The 15,965-nt window shown below is 44.0% G+C and overlaps 4 non-coding genes across 4 annotated transcripts; 2 read left to right on the top strand and 2 right to left on the bottom strand.

Moving 5' to 3' along the window:
- Window positions 1-14,313: 14,313 nt before the first annotated feature.
- Window positions 14,314-14,386, bottom strand: TRNAK-CUU (transfer RNA lysine (anticodon CUU)). Its single transcript has one exon. It is a non-coding gene; the product is annotated as a tRNA-Lys (tRNA).
- A 107-nt stretch (window positions 14,387-14,493) lies between these two features.
- On the top strand, window positions 14,494-14,564 carry TRNAG-GCC (transfer RNA glycine (anticodon GCC)). The gene has a single exon. It is a non-coding gene; the product is annotated as a tRNA-Gly (tRNA).
- Window positions 14,565-15,425: 861 nt separating this feature from the next.
- TRNAK-CUU (transfer RNA lysine (anticodon CUU)) lies at window positions 15,426-15,498 on the bottom strand. The gene has a single exon. It is a non-coding gene; the product is annotated as a tRNA-Lys (tRNA).
- Window positions 15,499-15,605: 107 nt separating this feature from the next.
- On the top strand, window positions 15,606-15,676 carry TRNAG-GCC (transfer RNA glycine (anticodon GCC)). The gene has a single exon. It is a non-coding gene; the product is annotated as a tRNA-Gly (tRNA).
- Window positions 15,677-15,965: the final 289 nt, after the last annotated feature.

The raw sequence follows: 15,965 nt of genomic DNA, 5'->3' as shown, positions 1-15,965 counted from the left end.
ACTGTGTGGCCTTGCCCCTTCCCAGCAAGAACATGCACCGTTTTGGGATGCACACCGAATGTGCACACTGTTGCTATTTTAAACATACAGTACAGTAAGTTGGAGGAGCACCAAAATGACGACTGCTATGGTTGAGGGGTGATGGTGCTGGGAAAGGGGTACAGGCTCAGAGGCGGAAATAGCATCTGTGCAAGGGGGCAGCATCCAAAAACTTGACTAGGGAATCATATTATTTATGGCTGGCTCTGAGTACAGTCCACTATTATGGATAGTACTCCCTACAACACCACCTACAGTACTGTAACCCTCTTTTTTCTGAAGCGGTCATGAAATGTCATGACTGCTAATACATACAGTAAATGTCTACAGTATTTGTACTGTGGTGTTTAATTCCTTTGACAATTTGTTTATGACCTATTGAAGCTAAACTCTTGTACAGTACTTTATATTTTGAATACCAGCAATACAGTATAATACTGTACCTACAGTATACAGTAATAATTGTTTACTATTTGAATGTGACTAAATGTTTTTTTTTCTCCAATATAGTGCCAATTATTTATGGGGGCCCCAGACAGGGGCAAGATAGGTGGGCTGGCCCAGAAGCGGGCAGGCAGCAGCCCACTTATACAAGAGGTAAACTAAAGCAATGTTTAAATTACCTCGACAGCATACAGTAGTGTTTGATTTACTGTACTGACAATACAGTACTGTACATTGTAAATAACAATATTGTCTAATATAGAGTAAAGTACTGTATTGCCATTACTACACTGTAAAGTATTCAGTATTTGTTTTGTAATACTGTCCTTTTTTTCCCACAGAACAGTTGCAGCGTGCCATCCAGCTCCAGCGGGTGGTGGTCCACCTCCTAGTGGACCACTATTTTAATATTTTATTAAGTTTAATTTAATTTTATTTAATAAAAATTTTTGTTCTTGTACTCCATTGTATAGTATCTTTTTCTACTGTATAAGATAGGCATACTGTACACCATACAATTATCTGGCAGATAATCTGCAAGATCTGGCTGTTTGTAATGAAATTCTCTCCTAATTTAGCTGTGGTGTACAGTACCTCCTGAGTGTGCTGGGGTGCTTTCTGGCCAGTTTGGGGTGATTTGGAGCAAGTTTGGTCGGCCATCTGGCCGACATGTGCTGTCGACTGTTTGGCAAACATGTGTTTTCACTCCAGCATGTGTGTGTCAGGCATTTTGTGTGTGTCAGGCATTTTGTGTGTGTCAGGCATTTTGTGTGTGTCAGGCATTTTGTGTGTGTCAGCCATTTTATGTGTGTCAGCCATTGCTGTGTGGTTCCACAAATGTTAGCGTGTCAAAGTGCTGACCACTGACACCACTATTTCACTTTGTACCGCATGCCTTTTGTGGAACCACACAGCCCAGCATGACTTATTGCTGGGCTGTGTGGTTCCACAAATTTTCTTGGAAAACAAATGAACATGAGTGTCTTTACTTTAATACTTTTTTTTTTTTTTCCCCCACAGATATCTATATACACAAGAAAAGAATGTAACGAAGAACAAACTACTTTTTTGTTTTAATTAACTTTCAAACTTTATTTAAAAAAAAACACCTTTTTTTTCTTCAATAAACTTTTAAAAATAGAAGTTTCCTGTGGTTTTTATTAAAATATGAAATGCAAGATGCCTAACCAAGTTGTTTTACATACAGTATACCACTCTTAATTGAATTCCCATCATACAGTAGTACTAATTTATACAGTACAGGAAGTTGGGAATACAAACATTGGAAACCACGTCATGTTTATTTTAAGAAACACTTTATTTACGGACAAAATCATTTGGAACATGTAACATCACACATACTGTACTGTATTGTAATAAAGCCAACATCACACATACTGTACGGTACTTTAATCAAAAGGTAACAGCACAAATACAGTAACAATATCAACTTTAACATTTTTATAATTTATTTTTTTGTGGTGGTGGTGCGGGGTAATGGTTTTTGTACTTTATTTTTAGGTTTTGCTTTTTTGAATTATTTTTCGTTTTTGTCTTTTGCTTTTTAACACTGTCGCATACGGACACCAGAATAGAGGACTGACAACAGCAGCCCCTGGATGGAAACGCAGCCCAAGGCCCCAGATGGACACAGCACAATGGACTCGGCTGCTACTGGATAGATACAGCAGCGCCCAAAAAATCAACAGGAATAAAAGGGGCAACTTGTAACAGGCCCTTACATTACCAGGAATGTGGTGAGCCAAGTTCATGCACTCCCCTTTGAGTAACCGAGCTGCTCCAAGTGGATTCAGCACAGTGCATGCAGCCCCAGAAAATGTACAGGTCATACAGGTACATTGACACAATTTTTTAGCTTCAGCTGTGTGAAGCTGATGTGCTGAAGCTAGGAGGTAGGTAATGATCTGGTTTCATCATAGTCGAGCTTCCAAGTCATTTTCCTCTTCGTTCTCAGCACAGAGTTTATGGTATCCCTTATCTTCCTCTTTTCTGGATCACCAATCCTCACGCGGCGTTCACACCTAGCCATGATGTCATGTACCAGATTTTTGGGCAGCGGAAGTTTGCCCTTGGAACCATCAAAGTTCACACGATTGGCCCACGTCAAGTATTTGTCGTACCGTACATGGTGCTGGAACAGAGAATATGCATATTTCTGAATATGTCCATTTGAAGCTCTGTACAGATGGTCGTCCAGGGAAGTTGAGATGACAGCCAGGGCAATATTGTTCAGAGAGCCTCCGAATGTATTGCGAAGTGGCCTGTGAGCAGGTGTGCTGGTCATCATTGGTGTTCCTGGCAACAGCACACTTGAATCCAGGCCTCTGCGGTCGTCCAGCCCTCTGCGGTCCTCCAGGCCTCCTCTGCGGTCCACCAGGTCTCTTCTGCGGTCCTCCTGGTCTCTTCTGCGGTCCTCCTGGTCTCTTCTGCGGTCCTCCAGGCCTCCTCTGCGGTCGTCCAAGTCGCTGACTTCGTCCAGTCCGCTGCTGTGGTCCAGGCCTCTGCGGTCCTCCAGGCCTCCTCTGCGGTCCTCCAGGCCTCCTCTGCGGTCCTCCAGGCCTCCTCTAAGGTCCTCCAGGCCTCCTCTGCGGTCCTCCAGGCCTCCTCTAAGGTCCTCCAGGCCGCTGACTTCGTCCAGTCCGCTGCGGTCCTCCAGGCCTCCTCTGCGGTCCTCCAGGCCTCCTCTGCGGTCCTCCAGGCCTCCTCTGCGGTCCTCCAGGCCTCCTCTGCGGTCGTCCATGCCGCTGACTTCGTCCAGTCCGCTGCGGTCCTCCAGGCCTCCTCTGCGGTCCTCCAGGCCTCCTCTGCGGTCCTCCAGGCCTCCTCTGCGGTCGTCCATGCCGCTGACTTCGTCCAGTCCGCTGCGGTCCTCCAGGCCTCCTCTGCGGTCCTCCAGGCCTCCTCTGCGGTCCTCCAGGCCTCCTCTGCGGTCCTCCAGGCCTCGGTCGTCCAGGCCGCTGACTTGAACCGCTTGGTGGTGTGTTGCAATGATGGTGCGGCAAACTCCAACTTGCCATTCTTCCCTCGTTTGTTCAATGACTTTCTTCATGGCTTCTACCATCTGTTCCTTTATGCCTTCTTTAAGGCCAGCCACATCGGTCTGCAGCTGATTGACCTGTCCACCAACTTCTGACTCCATATTGGTCACCTTACTGAGTAGCTCCTTTAGTAAAACAGGACAGGTACACTGGCAGTCCTGCACTTTGGTGTTCACATCTGTGAAATGCAACCTTCTTCGTGGTGAATGTGTCATGTCTTCTTGTCCAGGGGTGGCTACATGGTCCAAAAAAGAAGCTTCCTGATGCAGCGTGTTTGTCACGTCCTCTAGCACCGGTATTTCCAGATTCATTGGCTGAACACTGTGATCTGCAGGAGATGGAACAATTACATCATTTGCCACACCACATATCATCTCCAACGTATTATTCTTTGCCTTGGCATTTTTTCGTGGTTTCACCACATTTTCTTTCTGAGCCGCCTTGGCAGTTTTCTTCTTCTTTTGTGGAACTAATGCAGCAAGTTTCTGTGCCACTGATGGGTGGGTTTTGGCACTCCCGTAAAATCTGGTAGTCTGCATTCTTTGTCTTTTGTCTAAAAATATAAAAACCACAATAAGAAAACATGTAAAGCACAGCATGCTAAAAATAGCAAACAACTGTACATTTTCAAATAAAGTGCACAACAGTAAAGTGCAAATACTGTACTGTACAGTATTTGCCTTTTTTCCCTGTGCCTCCCAACAAGAACCTCTGCAGGAGGGACAGAATGCTCTGTTACGGACTTCAGTTTAAATATACAGTATGATTACCATCACCTGTGCGAACAACTATACTGTACAGTAGTTACTGTATTTGATAAGATAGGTGTTTCACCACAAGTGATAGCAATCATTCAGTACTACTGCACATACCTGTAGTACACCGGGATAAGCAAGGTCTATGTACATTACGTTATACCGAGCTGGATCGCTTAGCAACCTGACAAAATGGCCACCGACCGTGAACTCCCAGCACGTGGCAGCGCTTGGATATGGAGTGAGATACAGTATGGTACAGTCCAGGGGCAATGCTGAAGGAGCGTCACAATCCCCTAGCTCAATTACTAGAGCCATCTTAACAGCAGTGTGGGCCCCTGGACACAGCAATGCACTGGGGCCCCTACCCACTCACCAGCGGAAGGGGTGGGGGGAGCTATCAGCGGCAGCTTTGATGCTCCGCGGGGGATAGGGGGGGTTCTATCTTTCGCTCAGTATGTACAGTAGGACCTGGAGAAATAATTTCTGCTAATTATTCCTTTACTGCACAGATGGGGCAGGAAGGAGAACACTAAACTGTAGAAGGGGGCATTGTGCTGAATGAAGGGGCCCTGGTACAGTACATGACTTCCAGGGTGGTAGGGGGTGTTTAATACACAGGGGAGGAGTGGATAATGGAGTGGGCTTAATATTAGTGTTATGGACTGCAATTAGTTTCCTGTATGAAACAGATACAGTACAGTAAATAACCCTCCTTGGAAGTGCATGGGCCCTGTGAGACTTACAGTAGTGTACAGCATAAGGGTCGACTGACATGATGTACAAGCATTACATACAGTACATGTCAGTACTGTATGTAAATTCTTCAATTATTGCCTAACAACAATGCTGCTTACTGTATATTAAATACTGTAGGCCTAGAAATGTGCATCTCAATATAGTAGTTAAAAACACAGGGGCCTATGTGGATAAGCGAGTTCTATGCACACTAAAAATGGCCACCGACCGTGAACCCCCAGCACGTGGCAGCGCTCGGATATGTAGTGAGATACAATATGGCATACATTTCACAGTTCAGGGGGCAATGCTGAAGGAGCGTCACAATCCCCTAGCTCAATTACATTGGGATAAGCGAGGTCTATGCACATTACGGTATACCGAGCTGGATCGCTTAGCAACCTGACAACATGGCCGCCGACCGTGAACTCCCAGCACGTGGCAGCGCTCGGATATGTAGTGAGAGATGGTATACATTTTAAAATACACCGGGATAAGTTGTACAGGCCATGGAGCAATGCACAGGGACATTCATCATTTACGTACAGTATATAAATAATTGTAAACCGTAAATGAAAGAATTACCGGTCAAATACTGTATGACGAAACTGTGTCAATGAGCTGGAACAGTATGGCCTGTGAAGAAGTTTTCGAAGGCAGAAACGGAGAGCAAATTATCAGGAGATTTCTGAAAGGTCGGAGAAGATCCACACAGCAAGTCTGCCTACGAGGAAACAGATTTGCAAAGTGGGTAGCGTAAAGCCTAACAACAATGCTGCTTACTGTATATTAAATACTGTAGGCCTAGAAATGTGCATCTCAATATAGTAGTTAAAAACACAGGGGCCTATGTGGATAAGCGAGTTCTATGCACACTAAAAATGGCCACCGACCGTGAACCCCCAGCACGTGGCAGCGCTCGGATATGTAGTGAGATACAGTATGGCATACATTTCACAGTTCAGGGGGCAATGCTGAAGGAGCGTCACAATCCCCTAGCTCAATTACATTGGGATAAGCGAGGTCTACTGTATGCACATTACGGTATACCGAGCTGGATCGCTTAGCAACCTGACAAAATGGCCGCCGACCGTGAACTCCCAGCACGTGGCAGCGCTCGGATATGTAGTGAGATACAATATGGCATACATTTCACAGTTCAGGGGGCAATGCTGAAGGAGCGTCACAATCCCCTAGCTCAATTACATTGGGATAAGCGAGGTCTACTGTATGCACATTACGGTATACCGAGCTGGATCGCTTAGCAACCTGACAAAATGGCCGCCGACCGTGAACTCCCAGCACGTGGCAGCGCTCGGATATGTAGTGAGATACAATATGGCATACATTTCACAGTTCAGGGGGCAATGCTGAAGGAGCGTCACAATCCCCTAGCTCAATTACATTGGGATAAGCGAGGTCTACTGTATGCACATTACGGTATACCGAGCTGGATCGCTTAGCAACCTGACAAAATGGCCGCCGACCGTGAACTCCCAGCACGTGGCAGCGCTCGGATATGTAGTGAGATACAATATGGCATACATTTCACAGTTCAGGGGGCAATGCTGAAGGAGCGTCACAATCCCCTAGCTCAATTACATTGGGATAAGCGAGGTCTATGCACATTACGGTATACCGAGCTGGATCGCTTAGCAACCTGACAACATGGCCGCCGACCGTGAACTCCCAGCACGTGGCAGCGCTCGGATATGTAGTGAGAGATGGTATACATTTTAAAATACACCGGGATAAGTTGTACAGGCCATGGAGCAATGCACAGGGACATTCATCATTTACGTACAGTATATAAATAATTGTAAACCGTAAATGAAAGAATTACCGGTCAAATACTGTATGACGAAACTGTGTCAATGAGCTGGAACAGTATGGCCTGTGAAGAAGTTTTCGAAGGCAGAAACGGAGAGCAAATTATCAGGAGATTTCTGAAAGGTCGGAGAAGATCCACACAGCAAGTCTGCCTACGAGGAAACAGATTTGCAAAGTGGGTAGCGGGCGGTGACTGAGACGCTCTTTTATTCACATTCAAAAGTACCTGTACAGTATGCTCTGTGATTGGTGTAAGGATGAATGCGCCTATATTGGCACCAATCACAGCGGTAAGAATTCCTTTTGTGTGAATGTGAATAAAAGAGCGTCTCAGTCACCGCCCCGCTACCCACTTTGCAAAGCTGTTTCCTCGTAGGCAGACTTGCTGTGTGGATCTTCTCCGACCTTTCAGAAATCTCCTGATAATTTGCTCTCCGTTTCTGCCTTCGATAACTTCTTCACAGGCCATACTGTTCCAGCTCATTGACACAGTTTCGTCATACAGTATTTGACCGGTAATTCTTTCATTTACGGTTTACAATTATTTATATACTGTACGTAAATGATGAATGTCCCTGTGCATTGCTCCATGGCCTGTACAACTTATCCCGGTGTATTTTAAAATGTATACCATCTCTCACTACATATCCGAGCGCTGCCACGTGCTGGGAGTTCACGGTCGGCGGCCATGTTGTCAGGTTGCTAAGCGATCCAGCTCGGTATACCGTAATGTGCATAGACCTCGCTTATCCCAATGTAATTGAGCTAGGGGATTGTGACGCTCCTTCAGCATTGCCCCCTGAACTGTGAAATGTATGCCATATTGTATCTCACTACATATCCGAGCGCTGCCACGTGCTGGGAGTTCACGGTCGGCGGCCATTTTGTCAGGTTGCTAAGCGATCCAGCTCGGTATACCGTAATGTGCATACAGTAGACCTCGCTTATCCCAATGTAATTGAGCTAGGGGATTGTGACGCTCCTTCAGCATTGCCCCCTGAACTGTGAAATGTATGCCATATTGTATCTCACTACATATCCGAGCGCTGCCACGTGCTGGGAGTTCACGGTCGGCGGCCATTTTGTCAGGTTGCTAAGCGATCCAGCTCGGTATACCGTAATGTGCATAGACCTCGCTTATCCCAATGTAATTGAGCTAGGGGATTGTGACGCTCCTTCAGCATTGCCCCCTGAACTGTGAAATGTATGCCATACTGTATCTCACTACATATCCGAGCGCTGCCACGTGCTGGGGGTTCACGGTCGGTGGCCATTTTTTGTGTGCATAGAACTCGCTTATCCACATAGGCCCCTGTGTTTTTAACTACTATATTGAGATGCACATTTCTAGGCCTACAGTATTTAATATACAGTAAGCAGCATTGTTGTTAGGCAATAATTGAAGAATTTACATACAGTACTGACATGTACTGTATGTAATGCTTGTACATCATGTCAGTCGACCCTTATGCTGTACACTACTGTAAGTCTCACAGGGCCCATGCACTTCCAAGGAGGGTTATTTACTGTACTGTATCTGTTTCATACAGGAAACTAATTGCAGTCCATAACACTGAAGTTGTATTTTCAGTACTGTACAGTATACAATACTTAAATTTGAACATCAGGTACTGGATAGTAAACATGTACAGTATTAACTTCTATCATAAAACTCTTATGCATTTTCAGATGTGTAAATTTTAGACTACAGTATTCACAAATGTTTTCTCTCCATACAGGAATTATAGTTGGACAACATGCCAGTAACTATCAACAAAACGATGAGCAAGATAATCGCCAACATGAAAAAAGAAAATAAAACCATCAAAGAGATCCATGCATGGCTCAAGGAAAGTGGCATTATAGTCACTTTAGAAACGGTGCGCTATCATGCATTCGAGAGAACAACGCCCAGATTTGTATTTCCTACAAAATGCACATGGTACGTACTGTACACTACTGTAATGTTTAAATGACTTGCTTTATACCATAAACAATTTTTTTGAAATAAAATAAAAACTTCATCAATTGTAACTGTGATTGTGCTGTTCATGAATTCATATTTTTCATACTGTATTGTACTGTAGGAGAGTGCAACAAATTGTGGAGGAACTAACTCGTGAGGATGATGAGCGTACTGCTCTGCAAATAAAACGAATTCTCCATTCCAAGTATGACCTGGACATATCGGCCACCAGCATCAGAAGGATGCGACGGAAAATGGGATGGACCTTTGGCGCAACAAGGTAAAATACTGAAAGCAGTATAAACCATACAGTAAATGCACTGTTAATAATCCCTTGATACGTGATATAATAATGCCATAAATCATTATACAGAGTGTGTACTTTATACTATATACAGTATGTGTGTGTGTATATACTGTATATACAGTATTCTATCCCAAAAGAGATACCTACTGTATAGGCACTCAGAGACAGCAATGAAGCATTGCCGGCTTATTGTGATGATTACATACTGTATACTGTGTGTGTGTGTTTGTGTGTATGTACAGTATGTATATATATATTACTCTGTATGTAACTTAATGTACTGTATGTACAGTTTAATGTATACAGTAGGTATATAATACAGTATACTGCACATACAGTCTACTGTATATACAGTAATCTGTAAATCTGTAATTTCATAACTGTATCTGATTTCATTATTTTTGGCTCTTCACAGGATATCTCCAATGATAAGAGATGTGAATAAAGAAAAGAGAGTGGAACAGGCACGGCGATGGATTGAGAGTGGTGAAACATTTGATGATGTCATTTTCACAGATGAATCGTCTGTTGCCCTTGAGCGGTTCTCCAGAATGTCATTCAGGAAACGTAACCATATCTCTTTAAAACCACGCCCAAAGCATCCATTGAAAATCCATGTATGGGGAGGCATATCACGATTAGGAGCTGGTCCCCTATTATTTTTCGAAGGTACAGTACAGTACTATACTTTATTCTGTGCCTGTGTTCTGTAAAAATACATGTTGTACTGTAGAGTACGTGTAACTGCACAATAAAAGGAGTTGCTTATTAATGAACAACATTTTTTGATTTCTGTAGGAATCATGGATAAGAAATATTTCCAAGAAACAATAGTAGAGAAATGTATGGTGCCATTTGTGAATAAATATTACCCAACTCACCATAGGATATTCCAAGACAATGATCCTAAACACTCCGCCTCAGCCAAATTTATGGAAGAGAAAGGTATGAATTGGGAACGCACACCACCAGAGTGAGTATTCTTTCAACAGTGTACAAGTAAAATTTTGGATAGCACTCTAGTACTGTAAAAAAAATTTTTGTTTAATAAACAGTACAATATTGTATGTTTAATTTTCTCTATTTACTGTAATGTACTGTAATTAATTTTTTCTATACGCTTTTTTTTTTTTTTTAATTAGATCACCAGACATGAACCCAATCGAATTAGTGTGGGCTCAATTGAAGAGGTACGTTAGGAGTGTTGCAAAGCCAACAACAAAACAGCAACTGGTGGATGGGATAAAGAAATTTTGGCTAGAAGTACTCACACCTGAACATTGTAATAATTATATAAATCACCTGTATAAAGTATTACCTGTTGTAGTTGAAAGAAATGGTCAAGCCACAAATATGTAGTTCTGTATTTTCTGTTTAAAATTTTAAATTGGTGCATTATTAAAAAAAATGATAAAATTGCCTTTGTCTGATTATTGCATAAACTAATGTAGAATATTATACAGTAGTAATGTTATTGATGTGTACTGTATGAACAGTTATTTTCAGTTTTATAAGTCCTGAATAAGAGTACTGTACATTTTGATCAGTGCAGTACATGGAATCGGATGTTGTAATACTTTATTTTTACATTAATATTGATGTTTTTCCAATAAATATTCAATTTTACAGTATGGTACGGTACAGTACATGAGGGTACCTGTACAGTATGATACGTCATTATGGGGGAGAAATACTGTATCCACTAAATGTACAGTAAAATGTTTTTTTTCTTATTACAAACACACAAATGCATCTCAGATGGAAATATGCTATACACAGCAGACAGCTTATGGTGACAGAACTTCCCTACTGTATCCCCACCCATAGTCGTGGTATATTTTAGATTGCCTAATGAGACACTCCTGCAGCATTGCCAATGATTCATGTAAAACCTGTGTGCAAACAGTATCTGTATTGAATGCAAAGTACAGTAAGAGTACAGTATACAGTATTATCAGAGCCAAACCTGACCAACATGATGCCCTAGGCTAGATTTTGGCTGATGCCCTCTTGCACAGATGCTACGTAGTTCCGCCTCTAACCCTGCACCCCTTTCCCAGCACCATCACCCATTTTGGCGCTCCTACCCCCTATAATCTAAATAAGAACAATGTGCACATTTAGTGCCAGCCCAAAACAGTGTACAGTATGTTCTTGCTGGGAAGGGGCATGGTAACACAATAATACCCGAAGATGAAATGACACAACACAGTACTGCAACTTTATTCACATTATATCATGCAGTGGTGTCTCTTATTCTCATGACATCATATCATAGTACCACATTACTCCTAACAGTAATGCCCCTTATTCACATTACACCCCACCACATTCATCTTTATTTACATTAGACCACAGGTTCTCAAACTCAGTCCTCAGGACCCCACACAGTGCAGGTTTTGCAGGTCTCACAGAATCACAAGTGAAAAAATTAGCTCCACCTACTGTATGGACCTTCTAAAATGTGTCAGTTAGTAATGAATACATCTGTGCACTTGCTGGTTTACCTGCAAAACATGCACTGTGTGGGGTCCTGAGGACCAAGTTTGAGAACCACTGCATTAGACCATGCAGTAGTGCCCTTTCCTTATGTTACACCAGAAAATATTGTAGTACACCTTATACACATACAGTACAGTAATGCCACACATTAGTAATGCATTTCATATTTAAATTTTCTGATTTAATTTCATAGAGCCGCAGTCACTCACAGAATATAGGCATGTACTGTAGCATCTCATTTTATTCTGCAGAAGCTGATTATTCCCGTTTGGCTAGTTTGCCGCCTCTGTACAGTATATCACAATAGAAAAAAGTTATAGTGTCAGTGAAAAAAGCACCTCATGACAGATACTGTACACAAGCTCATGTCTAAATACTGTATACTGTAAGCAGTGACATTAAGGGGTACAGTACTGTATATGCAATTGCAGTCGAATTCCGGAAGGAATACGGAAAAAATGGACACGGGATCCCCCATCTTTTTAGAACCAGCACCGGGCTCTGCGCCTGGTCCTGGTGCAAAAAATAAGGGGGACAAAAAAAGCGTAGGGGTTCCCCATATTTTTTGAATCAGCACTGGGCTCCACTAGCTGGACAGATAATGCACAGCCGGGGGAGACTTTTATACAGGTCCCTGCGGCCATGGAATTAAATACCCAACTAGTCACACCTGGCCGGAGTACCCTGGAGGAGTGGGGGCCCCTTAAATCAAGGGGACCCCCCTCCAGCCACTCGATTATCTCTATCACCCCTGTGTATTGTAGCTAGGGGATTGTGACGCTCCTTCAGCATTGCCCCGTAGCCTGCAAAATCTGTGCTGTTATTTGCTCCATAGCTGAGTGCCTCCTAGGAGCTACTGTAGGAGTCACAGGCGGTAGCCATTTCAATTGAGTCTGCCCTGCTATAGAATTGTACAGGTATGTGTACATTACCGTACGGTGCATAGAACCTTTACAGTAGAAACTCTCCTGCAGCTTTGGCCTGCTTTACTGTATGTACTGTAAAACTTGTGTTTTGTCAGTTTGCTATGCGACCGAGCCCGGTGTAACGTACAGTACTGTAATGTGCATAGACCTCGCTTACAGTATCTCTGTGTATTTTGGCTAGGGGATTGTGACGCTCCTTCAGCATCGCCCCGTAGCCTGCACAGCTTATGCCATTTCTCATTCCATACCCAACTGCTGCCTGCCACGAGGTGGGGGTTCAGGAGGTGGGGGTTCATGGGTAGTGGTCGTTTTGACAGTGTGCTATGCGATTGAGTCCGGTGTACCGTAATACTGTATGCAATCCTACAGTAGCTTATCCCTCCCCTGTGTATTTTGGCTAGGGGATTGTGACGCTCCTTCAGCATTGCCCCATAACCTGCACAAGGGTTCAGGGGCGGCGGCCATTTTGCCAGTGTGCTACAGTACTGTATGTCATCGAGTCCGGTGTACCATAATATGCATACTGTGTATTTTAGCTAGGGGATTGTGACGCTCATTCAGCATTGCCCCATAGTCTGTACAATCTGGACTATTACTTGCTCCGTAGCCTAGGGCCTCTGTGGGGCAAGGAGTCATAGGTGGTAGCCATTTCTATTCAGTCTGCCCAGCTACAGAATTGTATGTGTACTGTGTACGGAGCATAGTACCTTAACCTGCATAGAACCTGCACATTATGGTACACCGGACTCGATCGCATAGAACCGCTCATGCAGCTACTGTATGCCCTGGTTTGCAGTATGTGAATAAAAAAAATAATAAAGTGTCTGAAAAAAACTACAGTAACATGCATTCGTACAGTACTTAAGGAATCGAACCCTGGACTCTGAGTATAGGAAGCGAAACACTTCACCACTTCGCCGCAGACAAATGTATAAATCCGTTGGTTTTGATTATGCTGTAATGGCTACGGGATTAGGACGATAACACTGTAGAAAATTCCTAATCTTGAGAGGCAATAGTGAACTTGTAACACACATCCATTTGCGACAGTGTACACTACTGGTTTTACAGTACTGTGTTTTGTCTGCGGGACTTGCACGCTCACATACAGTATTCATAAAGTATTGTAGATGGATCATATACTGTATGCTGTACTACTGTATTTGCGTCGGTGTCGTACTGTATATACTGTACAGTACTGTATTAAATAATGCAGCGTAATGAGTACAGTATTTGCTGTATGCAGCGTAATGAGACGCCTTAGTAAAGTAGTCCTTATTATGTATGTCAGTATTGTATTTTACGGGAGACCACACGCATGCGCAGTGGTGATTGTAAAAAGCGACATCTGGTGGCTGATCGCAGGTATTACACGTAAAGGTAACGCCAAACGTCAAATGTCTGTCTCCGTGCGATTAGATAGCCTCTCTGTGGCTAGGCGCGCCTCGCTACGCCACAGTACGCTGCGTATGGTCGAACGGGACAACCGCCGCGGCCACTCAAGATAAAGGTGGCTACATCTGTACATGAGTAAGTGTAAAATTAGGCATCTGTGGAGCATTGGTGGTTCAGTGGTAGAATTCTCGCCTGCCACGCGTGAGGCCCGGAATCGATTCCCGGCCAATGCAGTCCTGAGTTTTTGCTGATATGGCAGTGTATTTTGTGAAAGTGAGGACAGCCATTTGCGCTGTGGTGGTGCAAGTATACAGTGTTCCACATACAATGGTACAGGAAAAGAAAAAACATCCGCCCAACATGGGGGTCGAACCCACGACCCTGAGATTAAGAGTCTCATGCTCTACCGACTGAGCTAGCCAGGCTTGGTTGCGAATGTATGGAGGTGATGGCAAGGCAAGGCATCCTGACACTCCTGCTTTATTTCATACACTAAAGTACACGAGTAAGTGTAAAATTAAGTATCCGTGGAGCATTGGTGGTTCAGTGGTAGAATTCTCGCCTGCCACGCGGGAGGCCCGGGTTCGATTCCCGGCCAATGCAGTGCTGAGTCTTTGCTGATATGACAGTGCATTTTGTGAAAGTGAGGACAGCCATTTGCGCTGTGGTGGGGCAAGTTGACAGTGTTCCACATACAATGGTACAGGAAAAGAAAAAAAACATCCGCCCAATGTGGGGCTCGAACCCACGACACTGAGATTAAGAGTCTCATGCTTTACCGACTGAGTTAGCAATGCTTGGTAACCGAGGAGTTGTGGTGATGGCAAGGCAAGGCATCCTGACTCTCCTGCTTTGTTTTGTACACTAAAGTACATGAGTAAGTCTAAAATTAAGCATCTGTGGATCATTGGTGGTTCAGTGGTAGAAATCTAGCCGGCCACGTGGGAGGCCGGGTTCAATTCCCGGTCAATACATTCCTGAGTTTTTGCTGATAGGGCAGTGCATTTTGTGAAAGTGAGGACAGCCATTTGCGCTGTGGTGATGCAAGTATACACTGTTCCACATACAATGGTAAAGGAAGAGAAAAAAACAACTGCCCAACATGGAGCTCAAATACATGACCCTAAGATTAATAGTCTTATGCTCTAGCGACTGTGCTAGTCGGGCTTGGTTACGTAGGCTTGGAGGTGATGGCAAGGCAAGGCATCCTGACACTCCTGCTTTGTTTTATACACTAAAGTACATGAGTAAGTGTAAAATTAGGCATCTGTGGAGCATTGGTGGTTCAGTGGTAGAATTCTCGCCTGCCACTCGTGAGGCCAGGAATCGATTCCCGGCCAATGCAGTCCTGAGTTTTTGCTGATATGGCAGTGTATTTTGTGAAAGTGAGGACAGCCATTTGCGCTGTGGTGGTGCAAGTTGACAGTGTTCCACATACAATGGTACAGGAAAAGAAAAAACATCCGCCCAACGTGGGGCTCGAACCCACGACCCTGAGATTAAGAGTCTCATGCTCTACCGACTGAGCTAGCCAGGCTTGGTTGAGAATGTATGGAGGTGATGGCAAGGCAAGGCATCCTGACACTCCTGCTTTGTTTTATACACTAAAGTACACGAGTAAGTGTAAAATTAAGTACCTGTGGAGCATTGGTGGTTCAGTGGTAGAATTCTCGCCTGCCACGCGGGAGGCCCGGGTTCGATTCCCGGCCAATGCAGTCCTGAGTTTTTGCTGATATGGCAGTGCATTTTGTGAAAGTGAGGACAGCCATTTGCGCTGTGGTGGTGCAAGTTGACAGTGTTCCACAAACAATGGTACAGGAAAAGAAAAAAAACATCCGACCAATGTGGGGCTCGAACCCACGACCCTGAGATTAAGAGTCTCATGCTTTACCGACTGAGTTAGCAATGCTTGGTAACCGAGGAGTTGTGGTGATGGCAAGGCAAGGCATCCTGACTCTCCTGCTTTGTTTTGTACACTAAAGTACATGAGTAAGTCTAAAATTA

This window comes from Pseudophryne corroboree, chromosome 3, assembly GCF_028390025.1.
Source record: "Pseudophryne corroboree isolate aPseCor3 chromosome 3, aPseCor3.hap2, whole genome shotgun sequence".
In the NCBI taxonomy this organism is placed as follows: domain Eukaryota; kingdom Metazoa; phylum Chordata; class Amphibia; order Anura; family Myobatrachidae; genus Pseudophryne; species Pseudophryne corroboree.
This window is presented reverse-complemented; position numbering and strand designations above follow the sequence as displayed.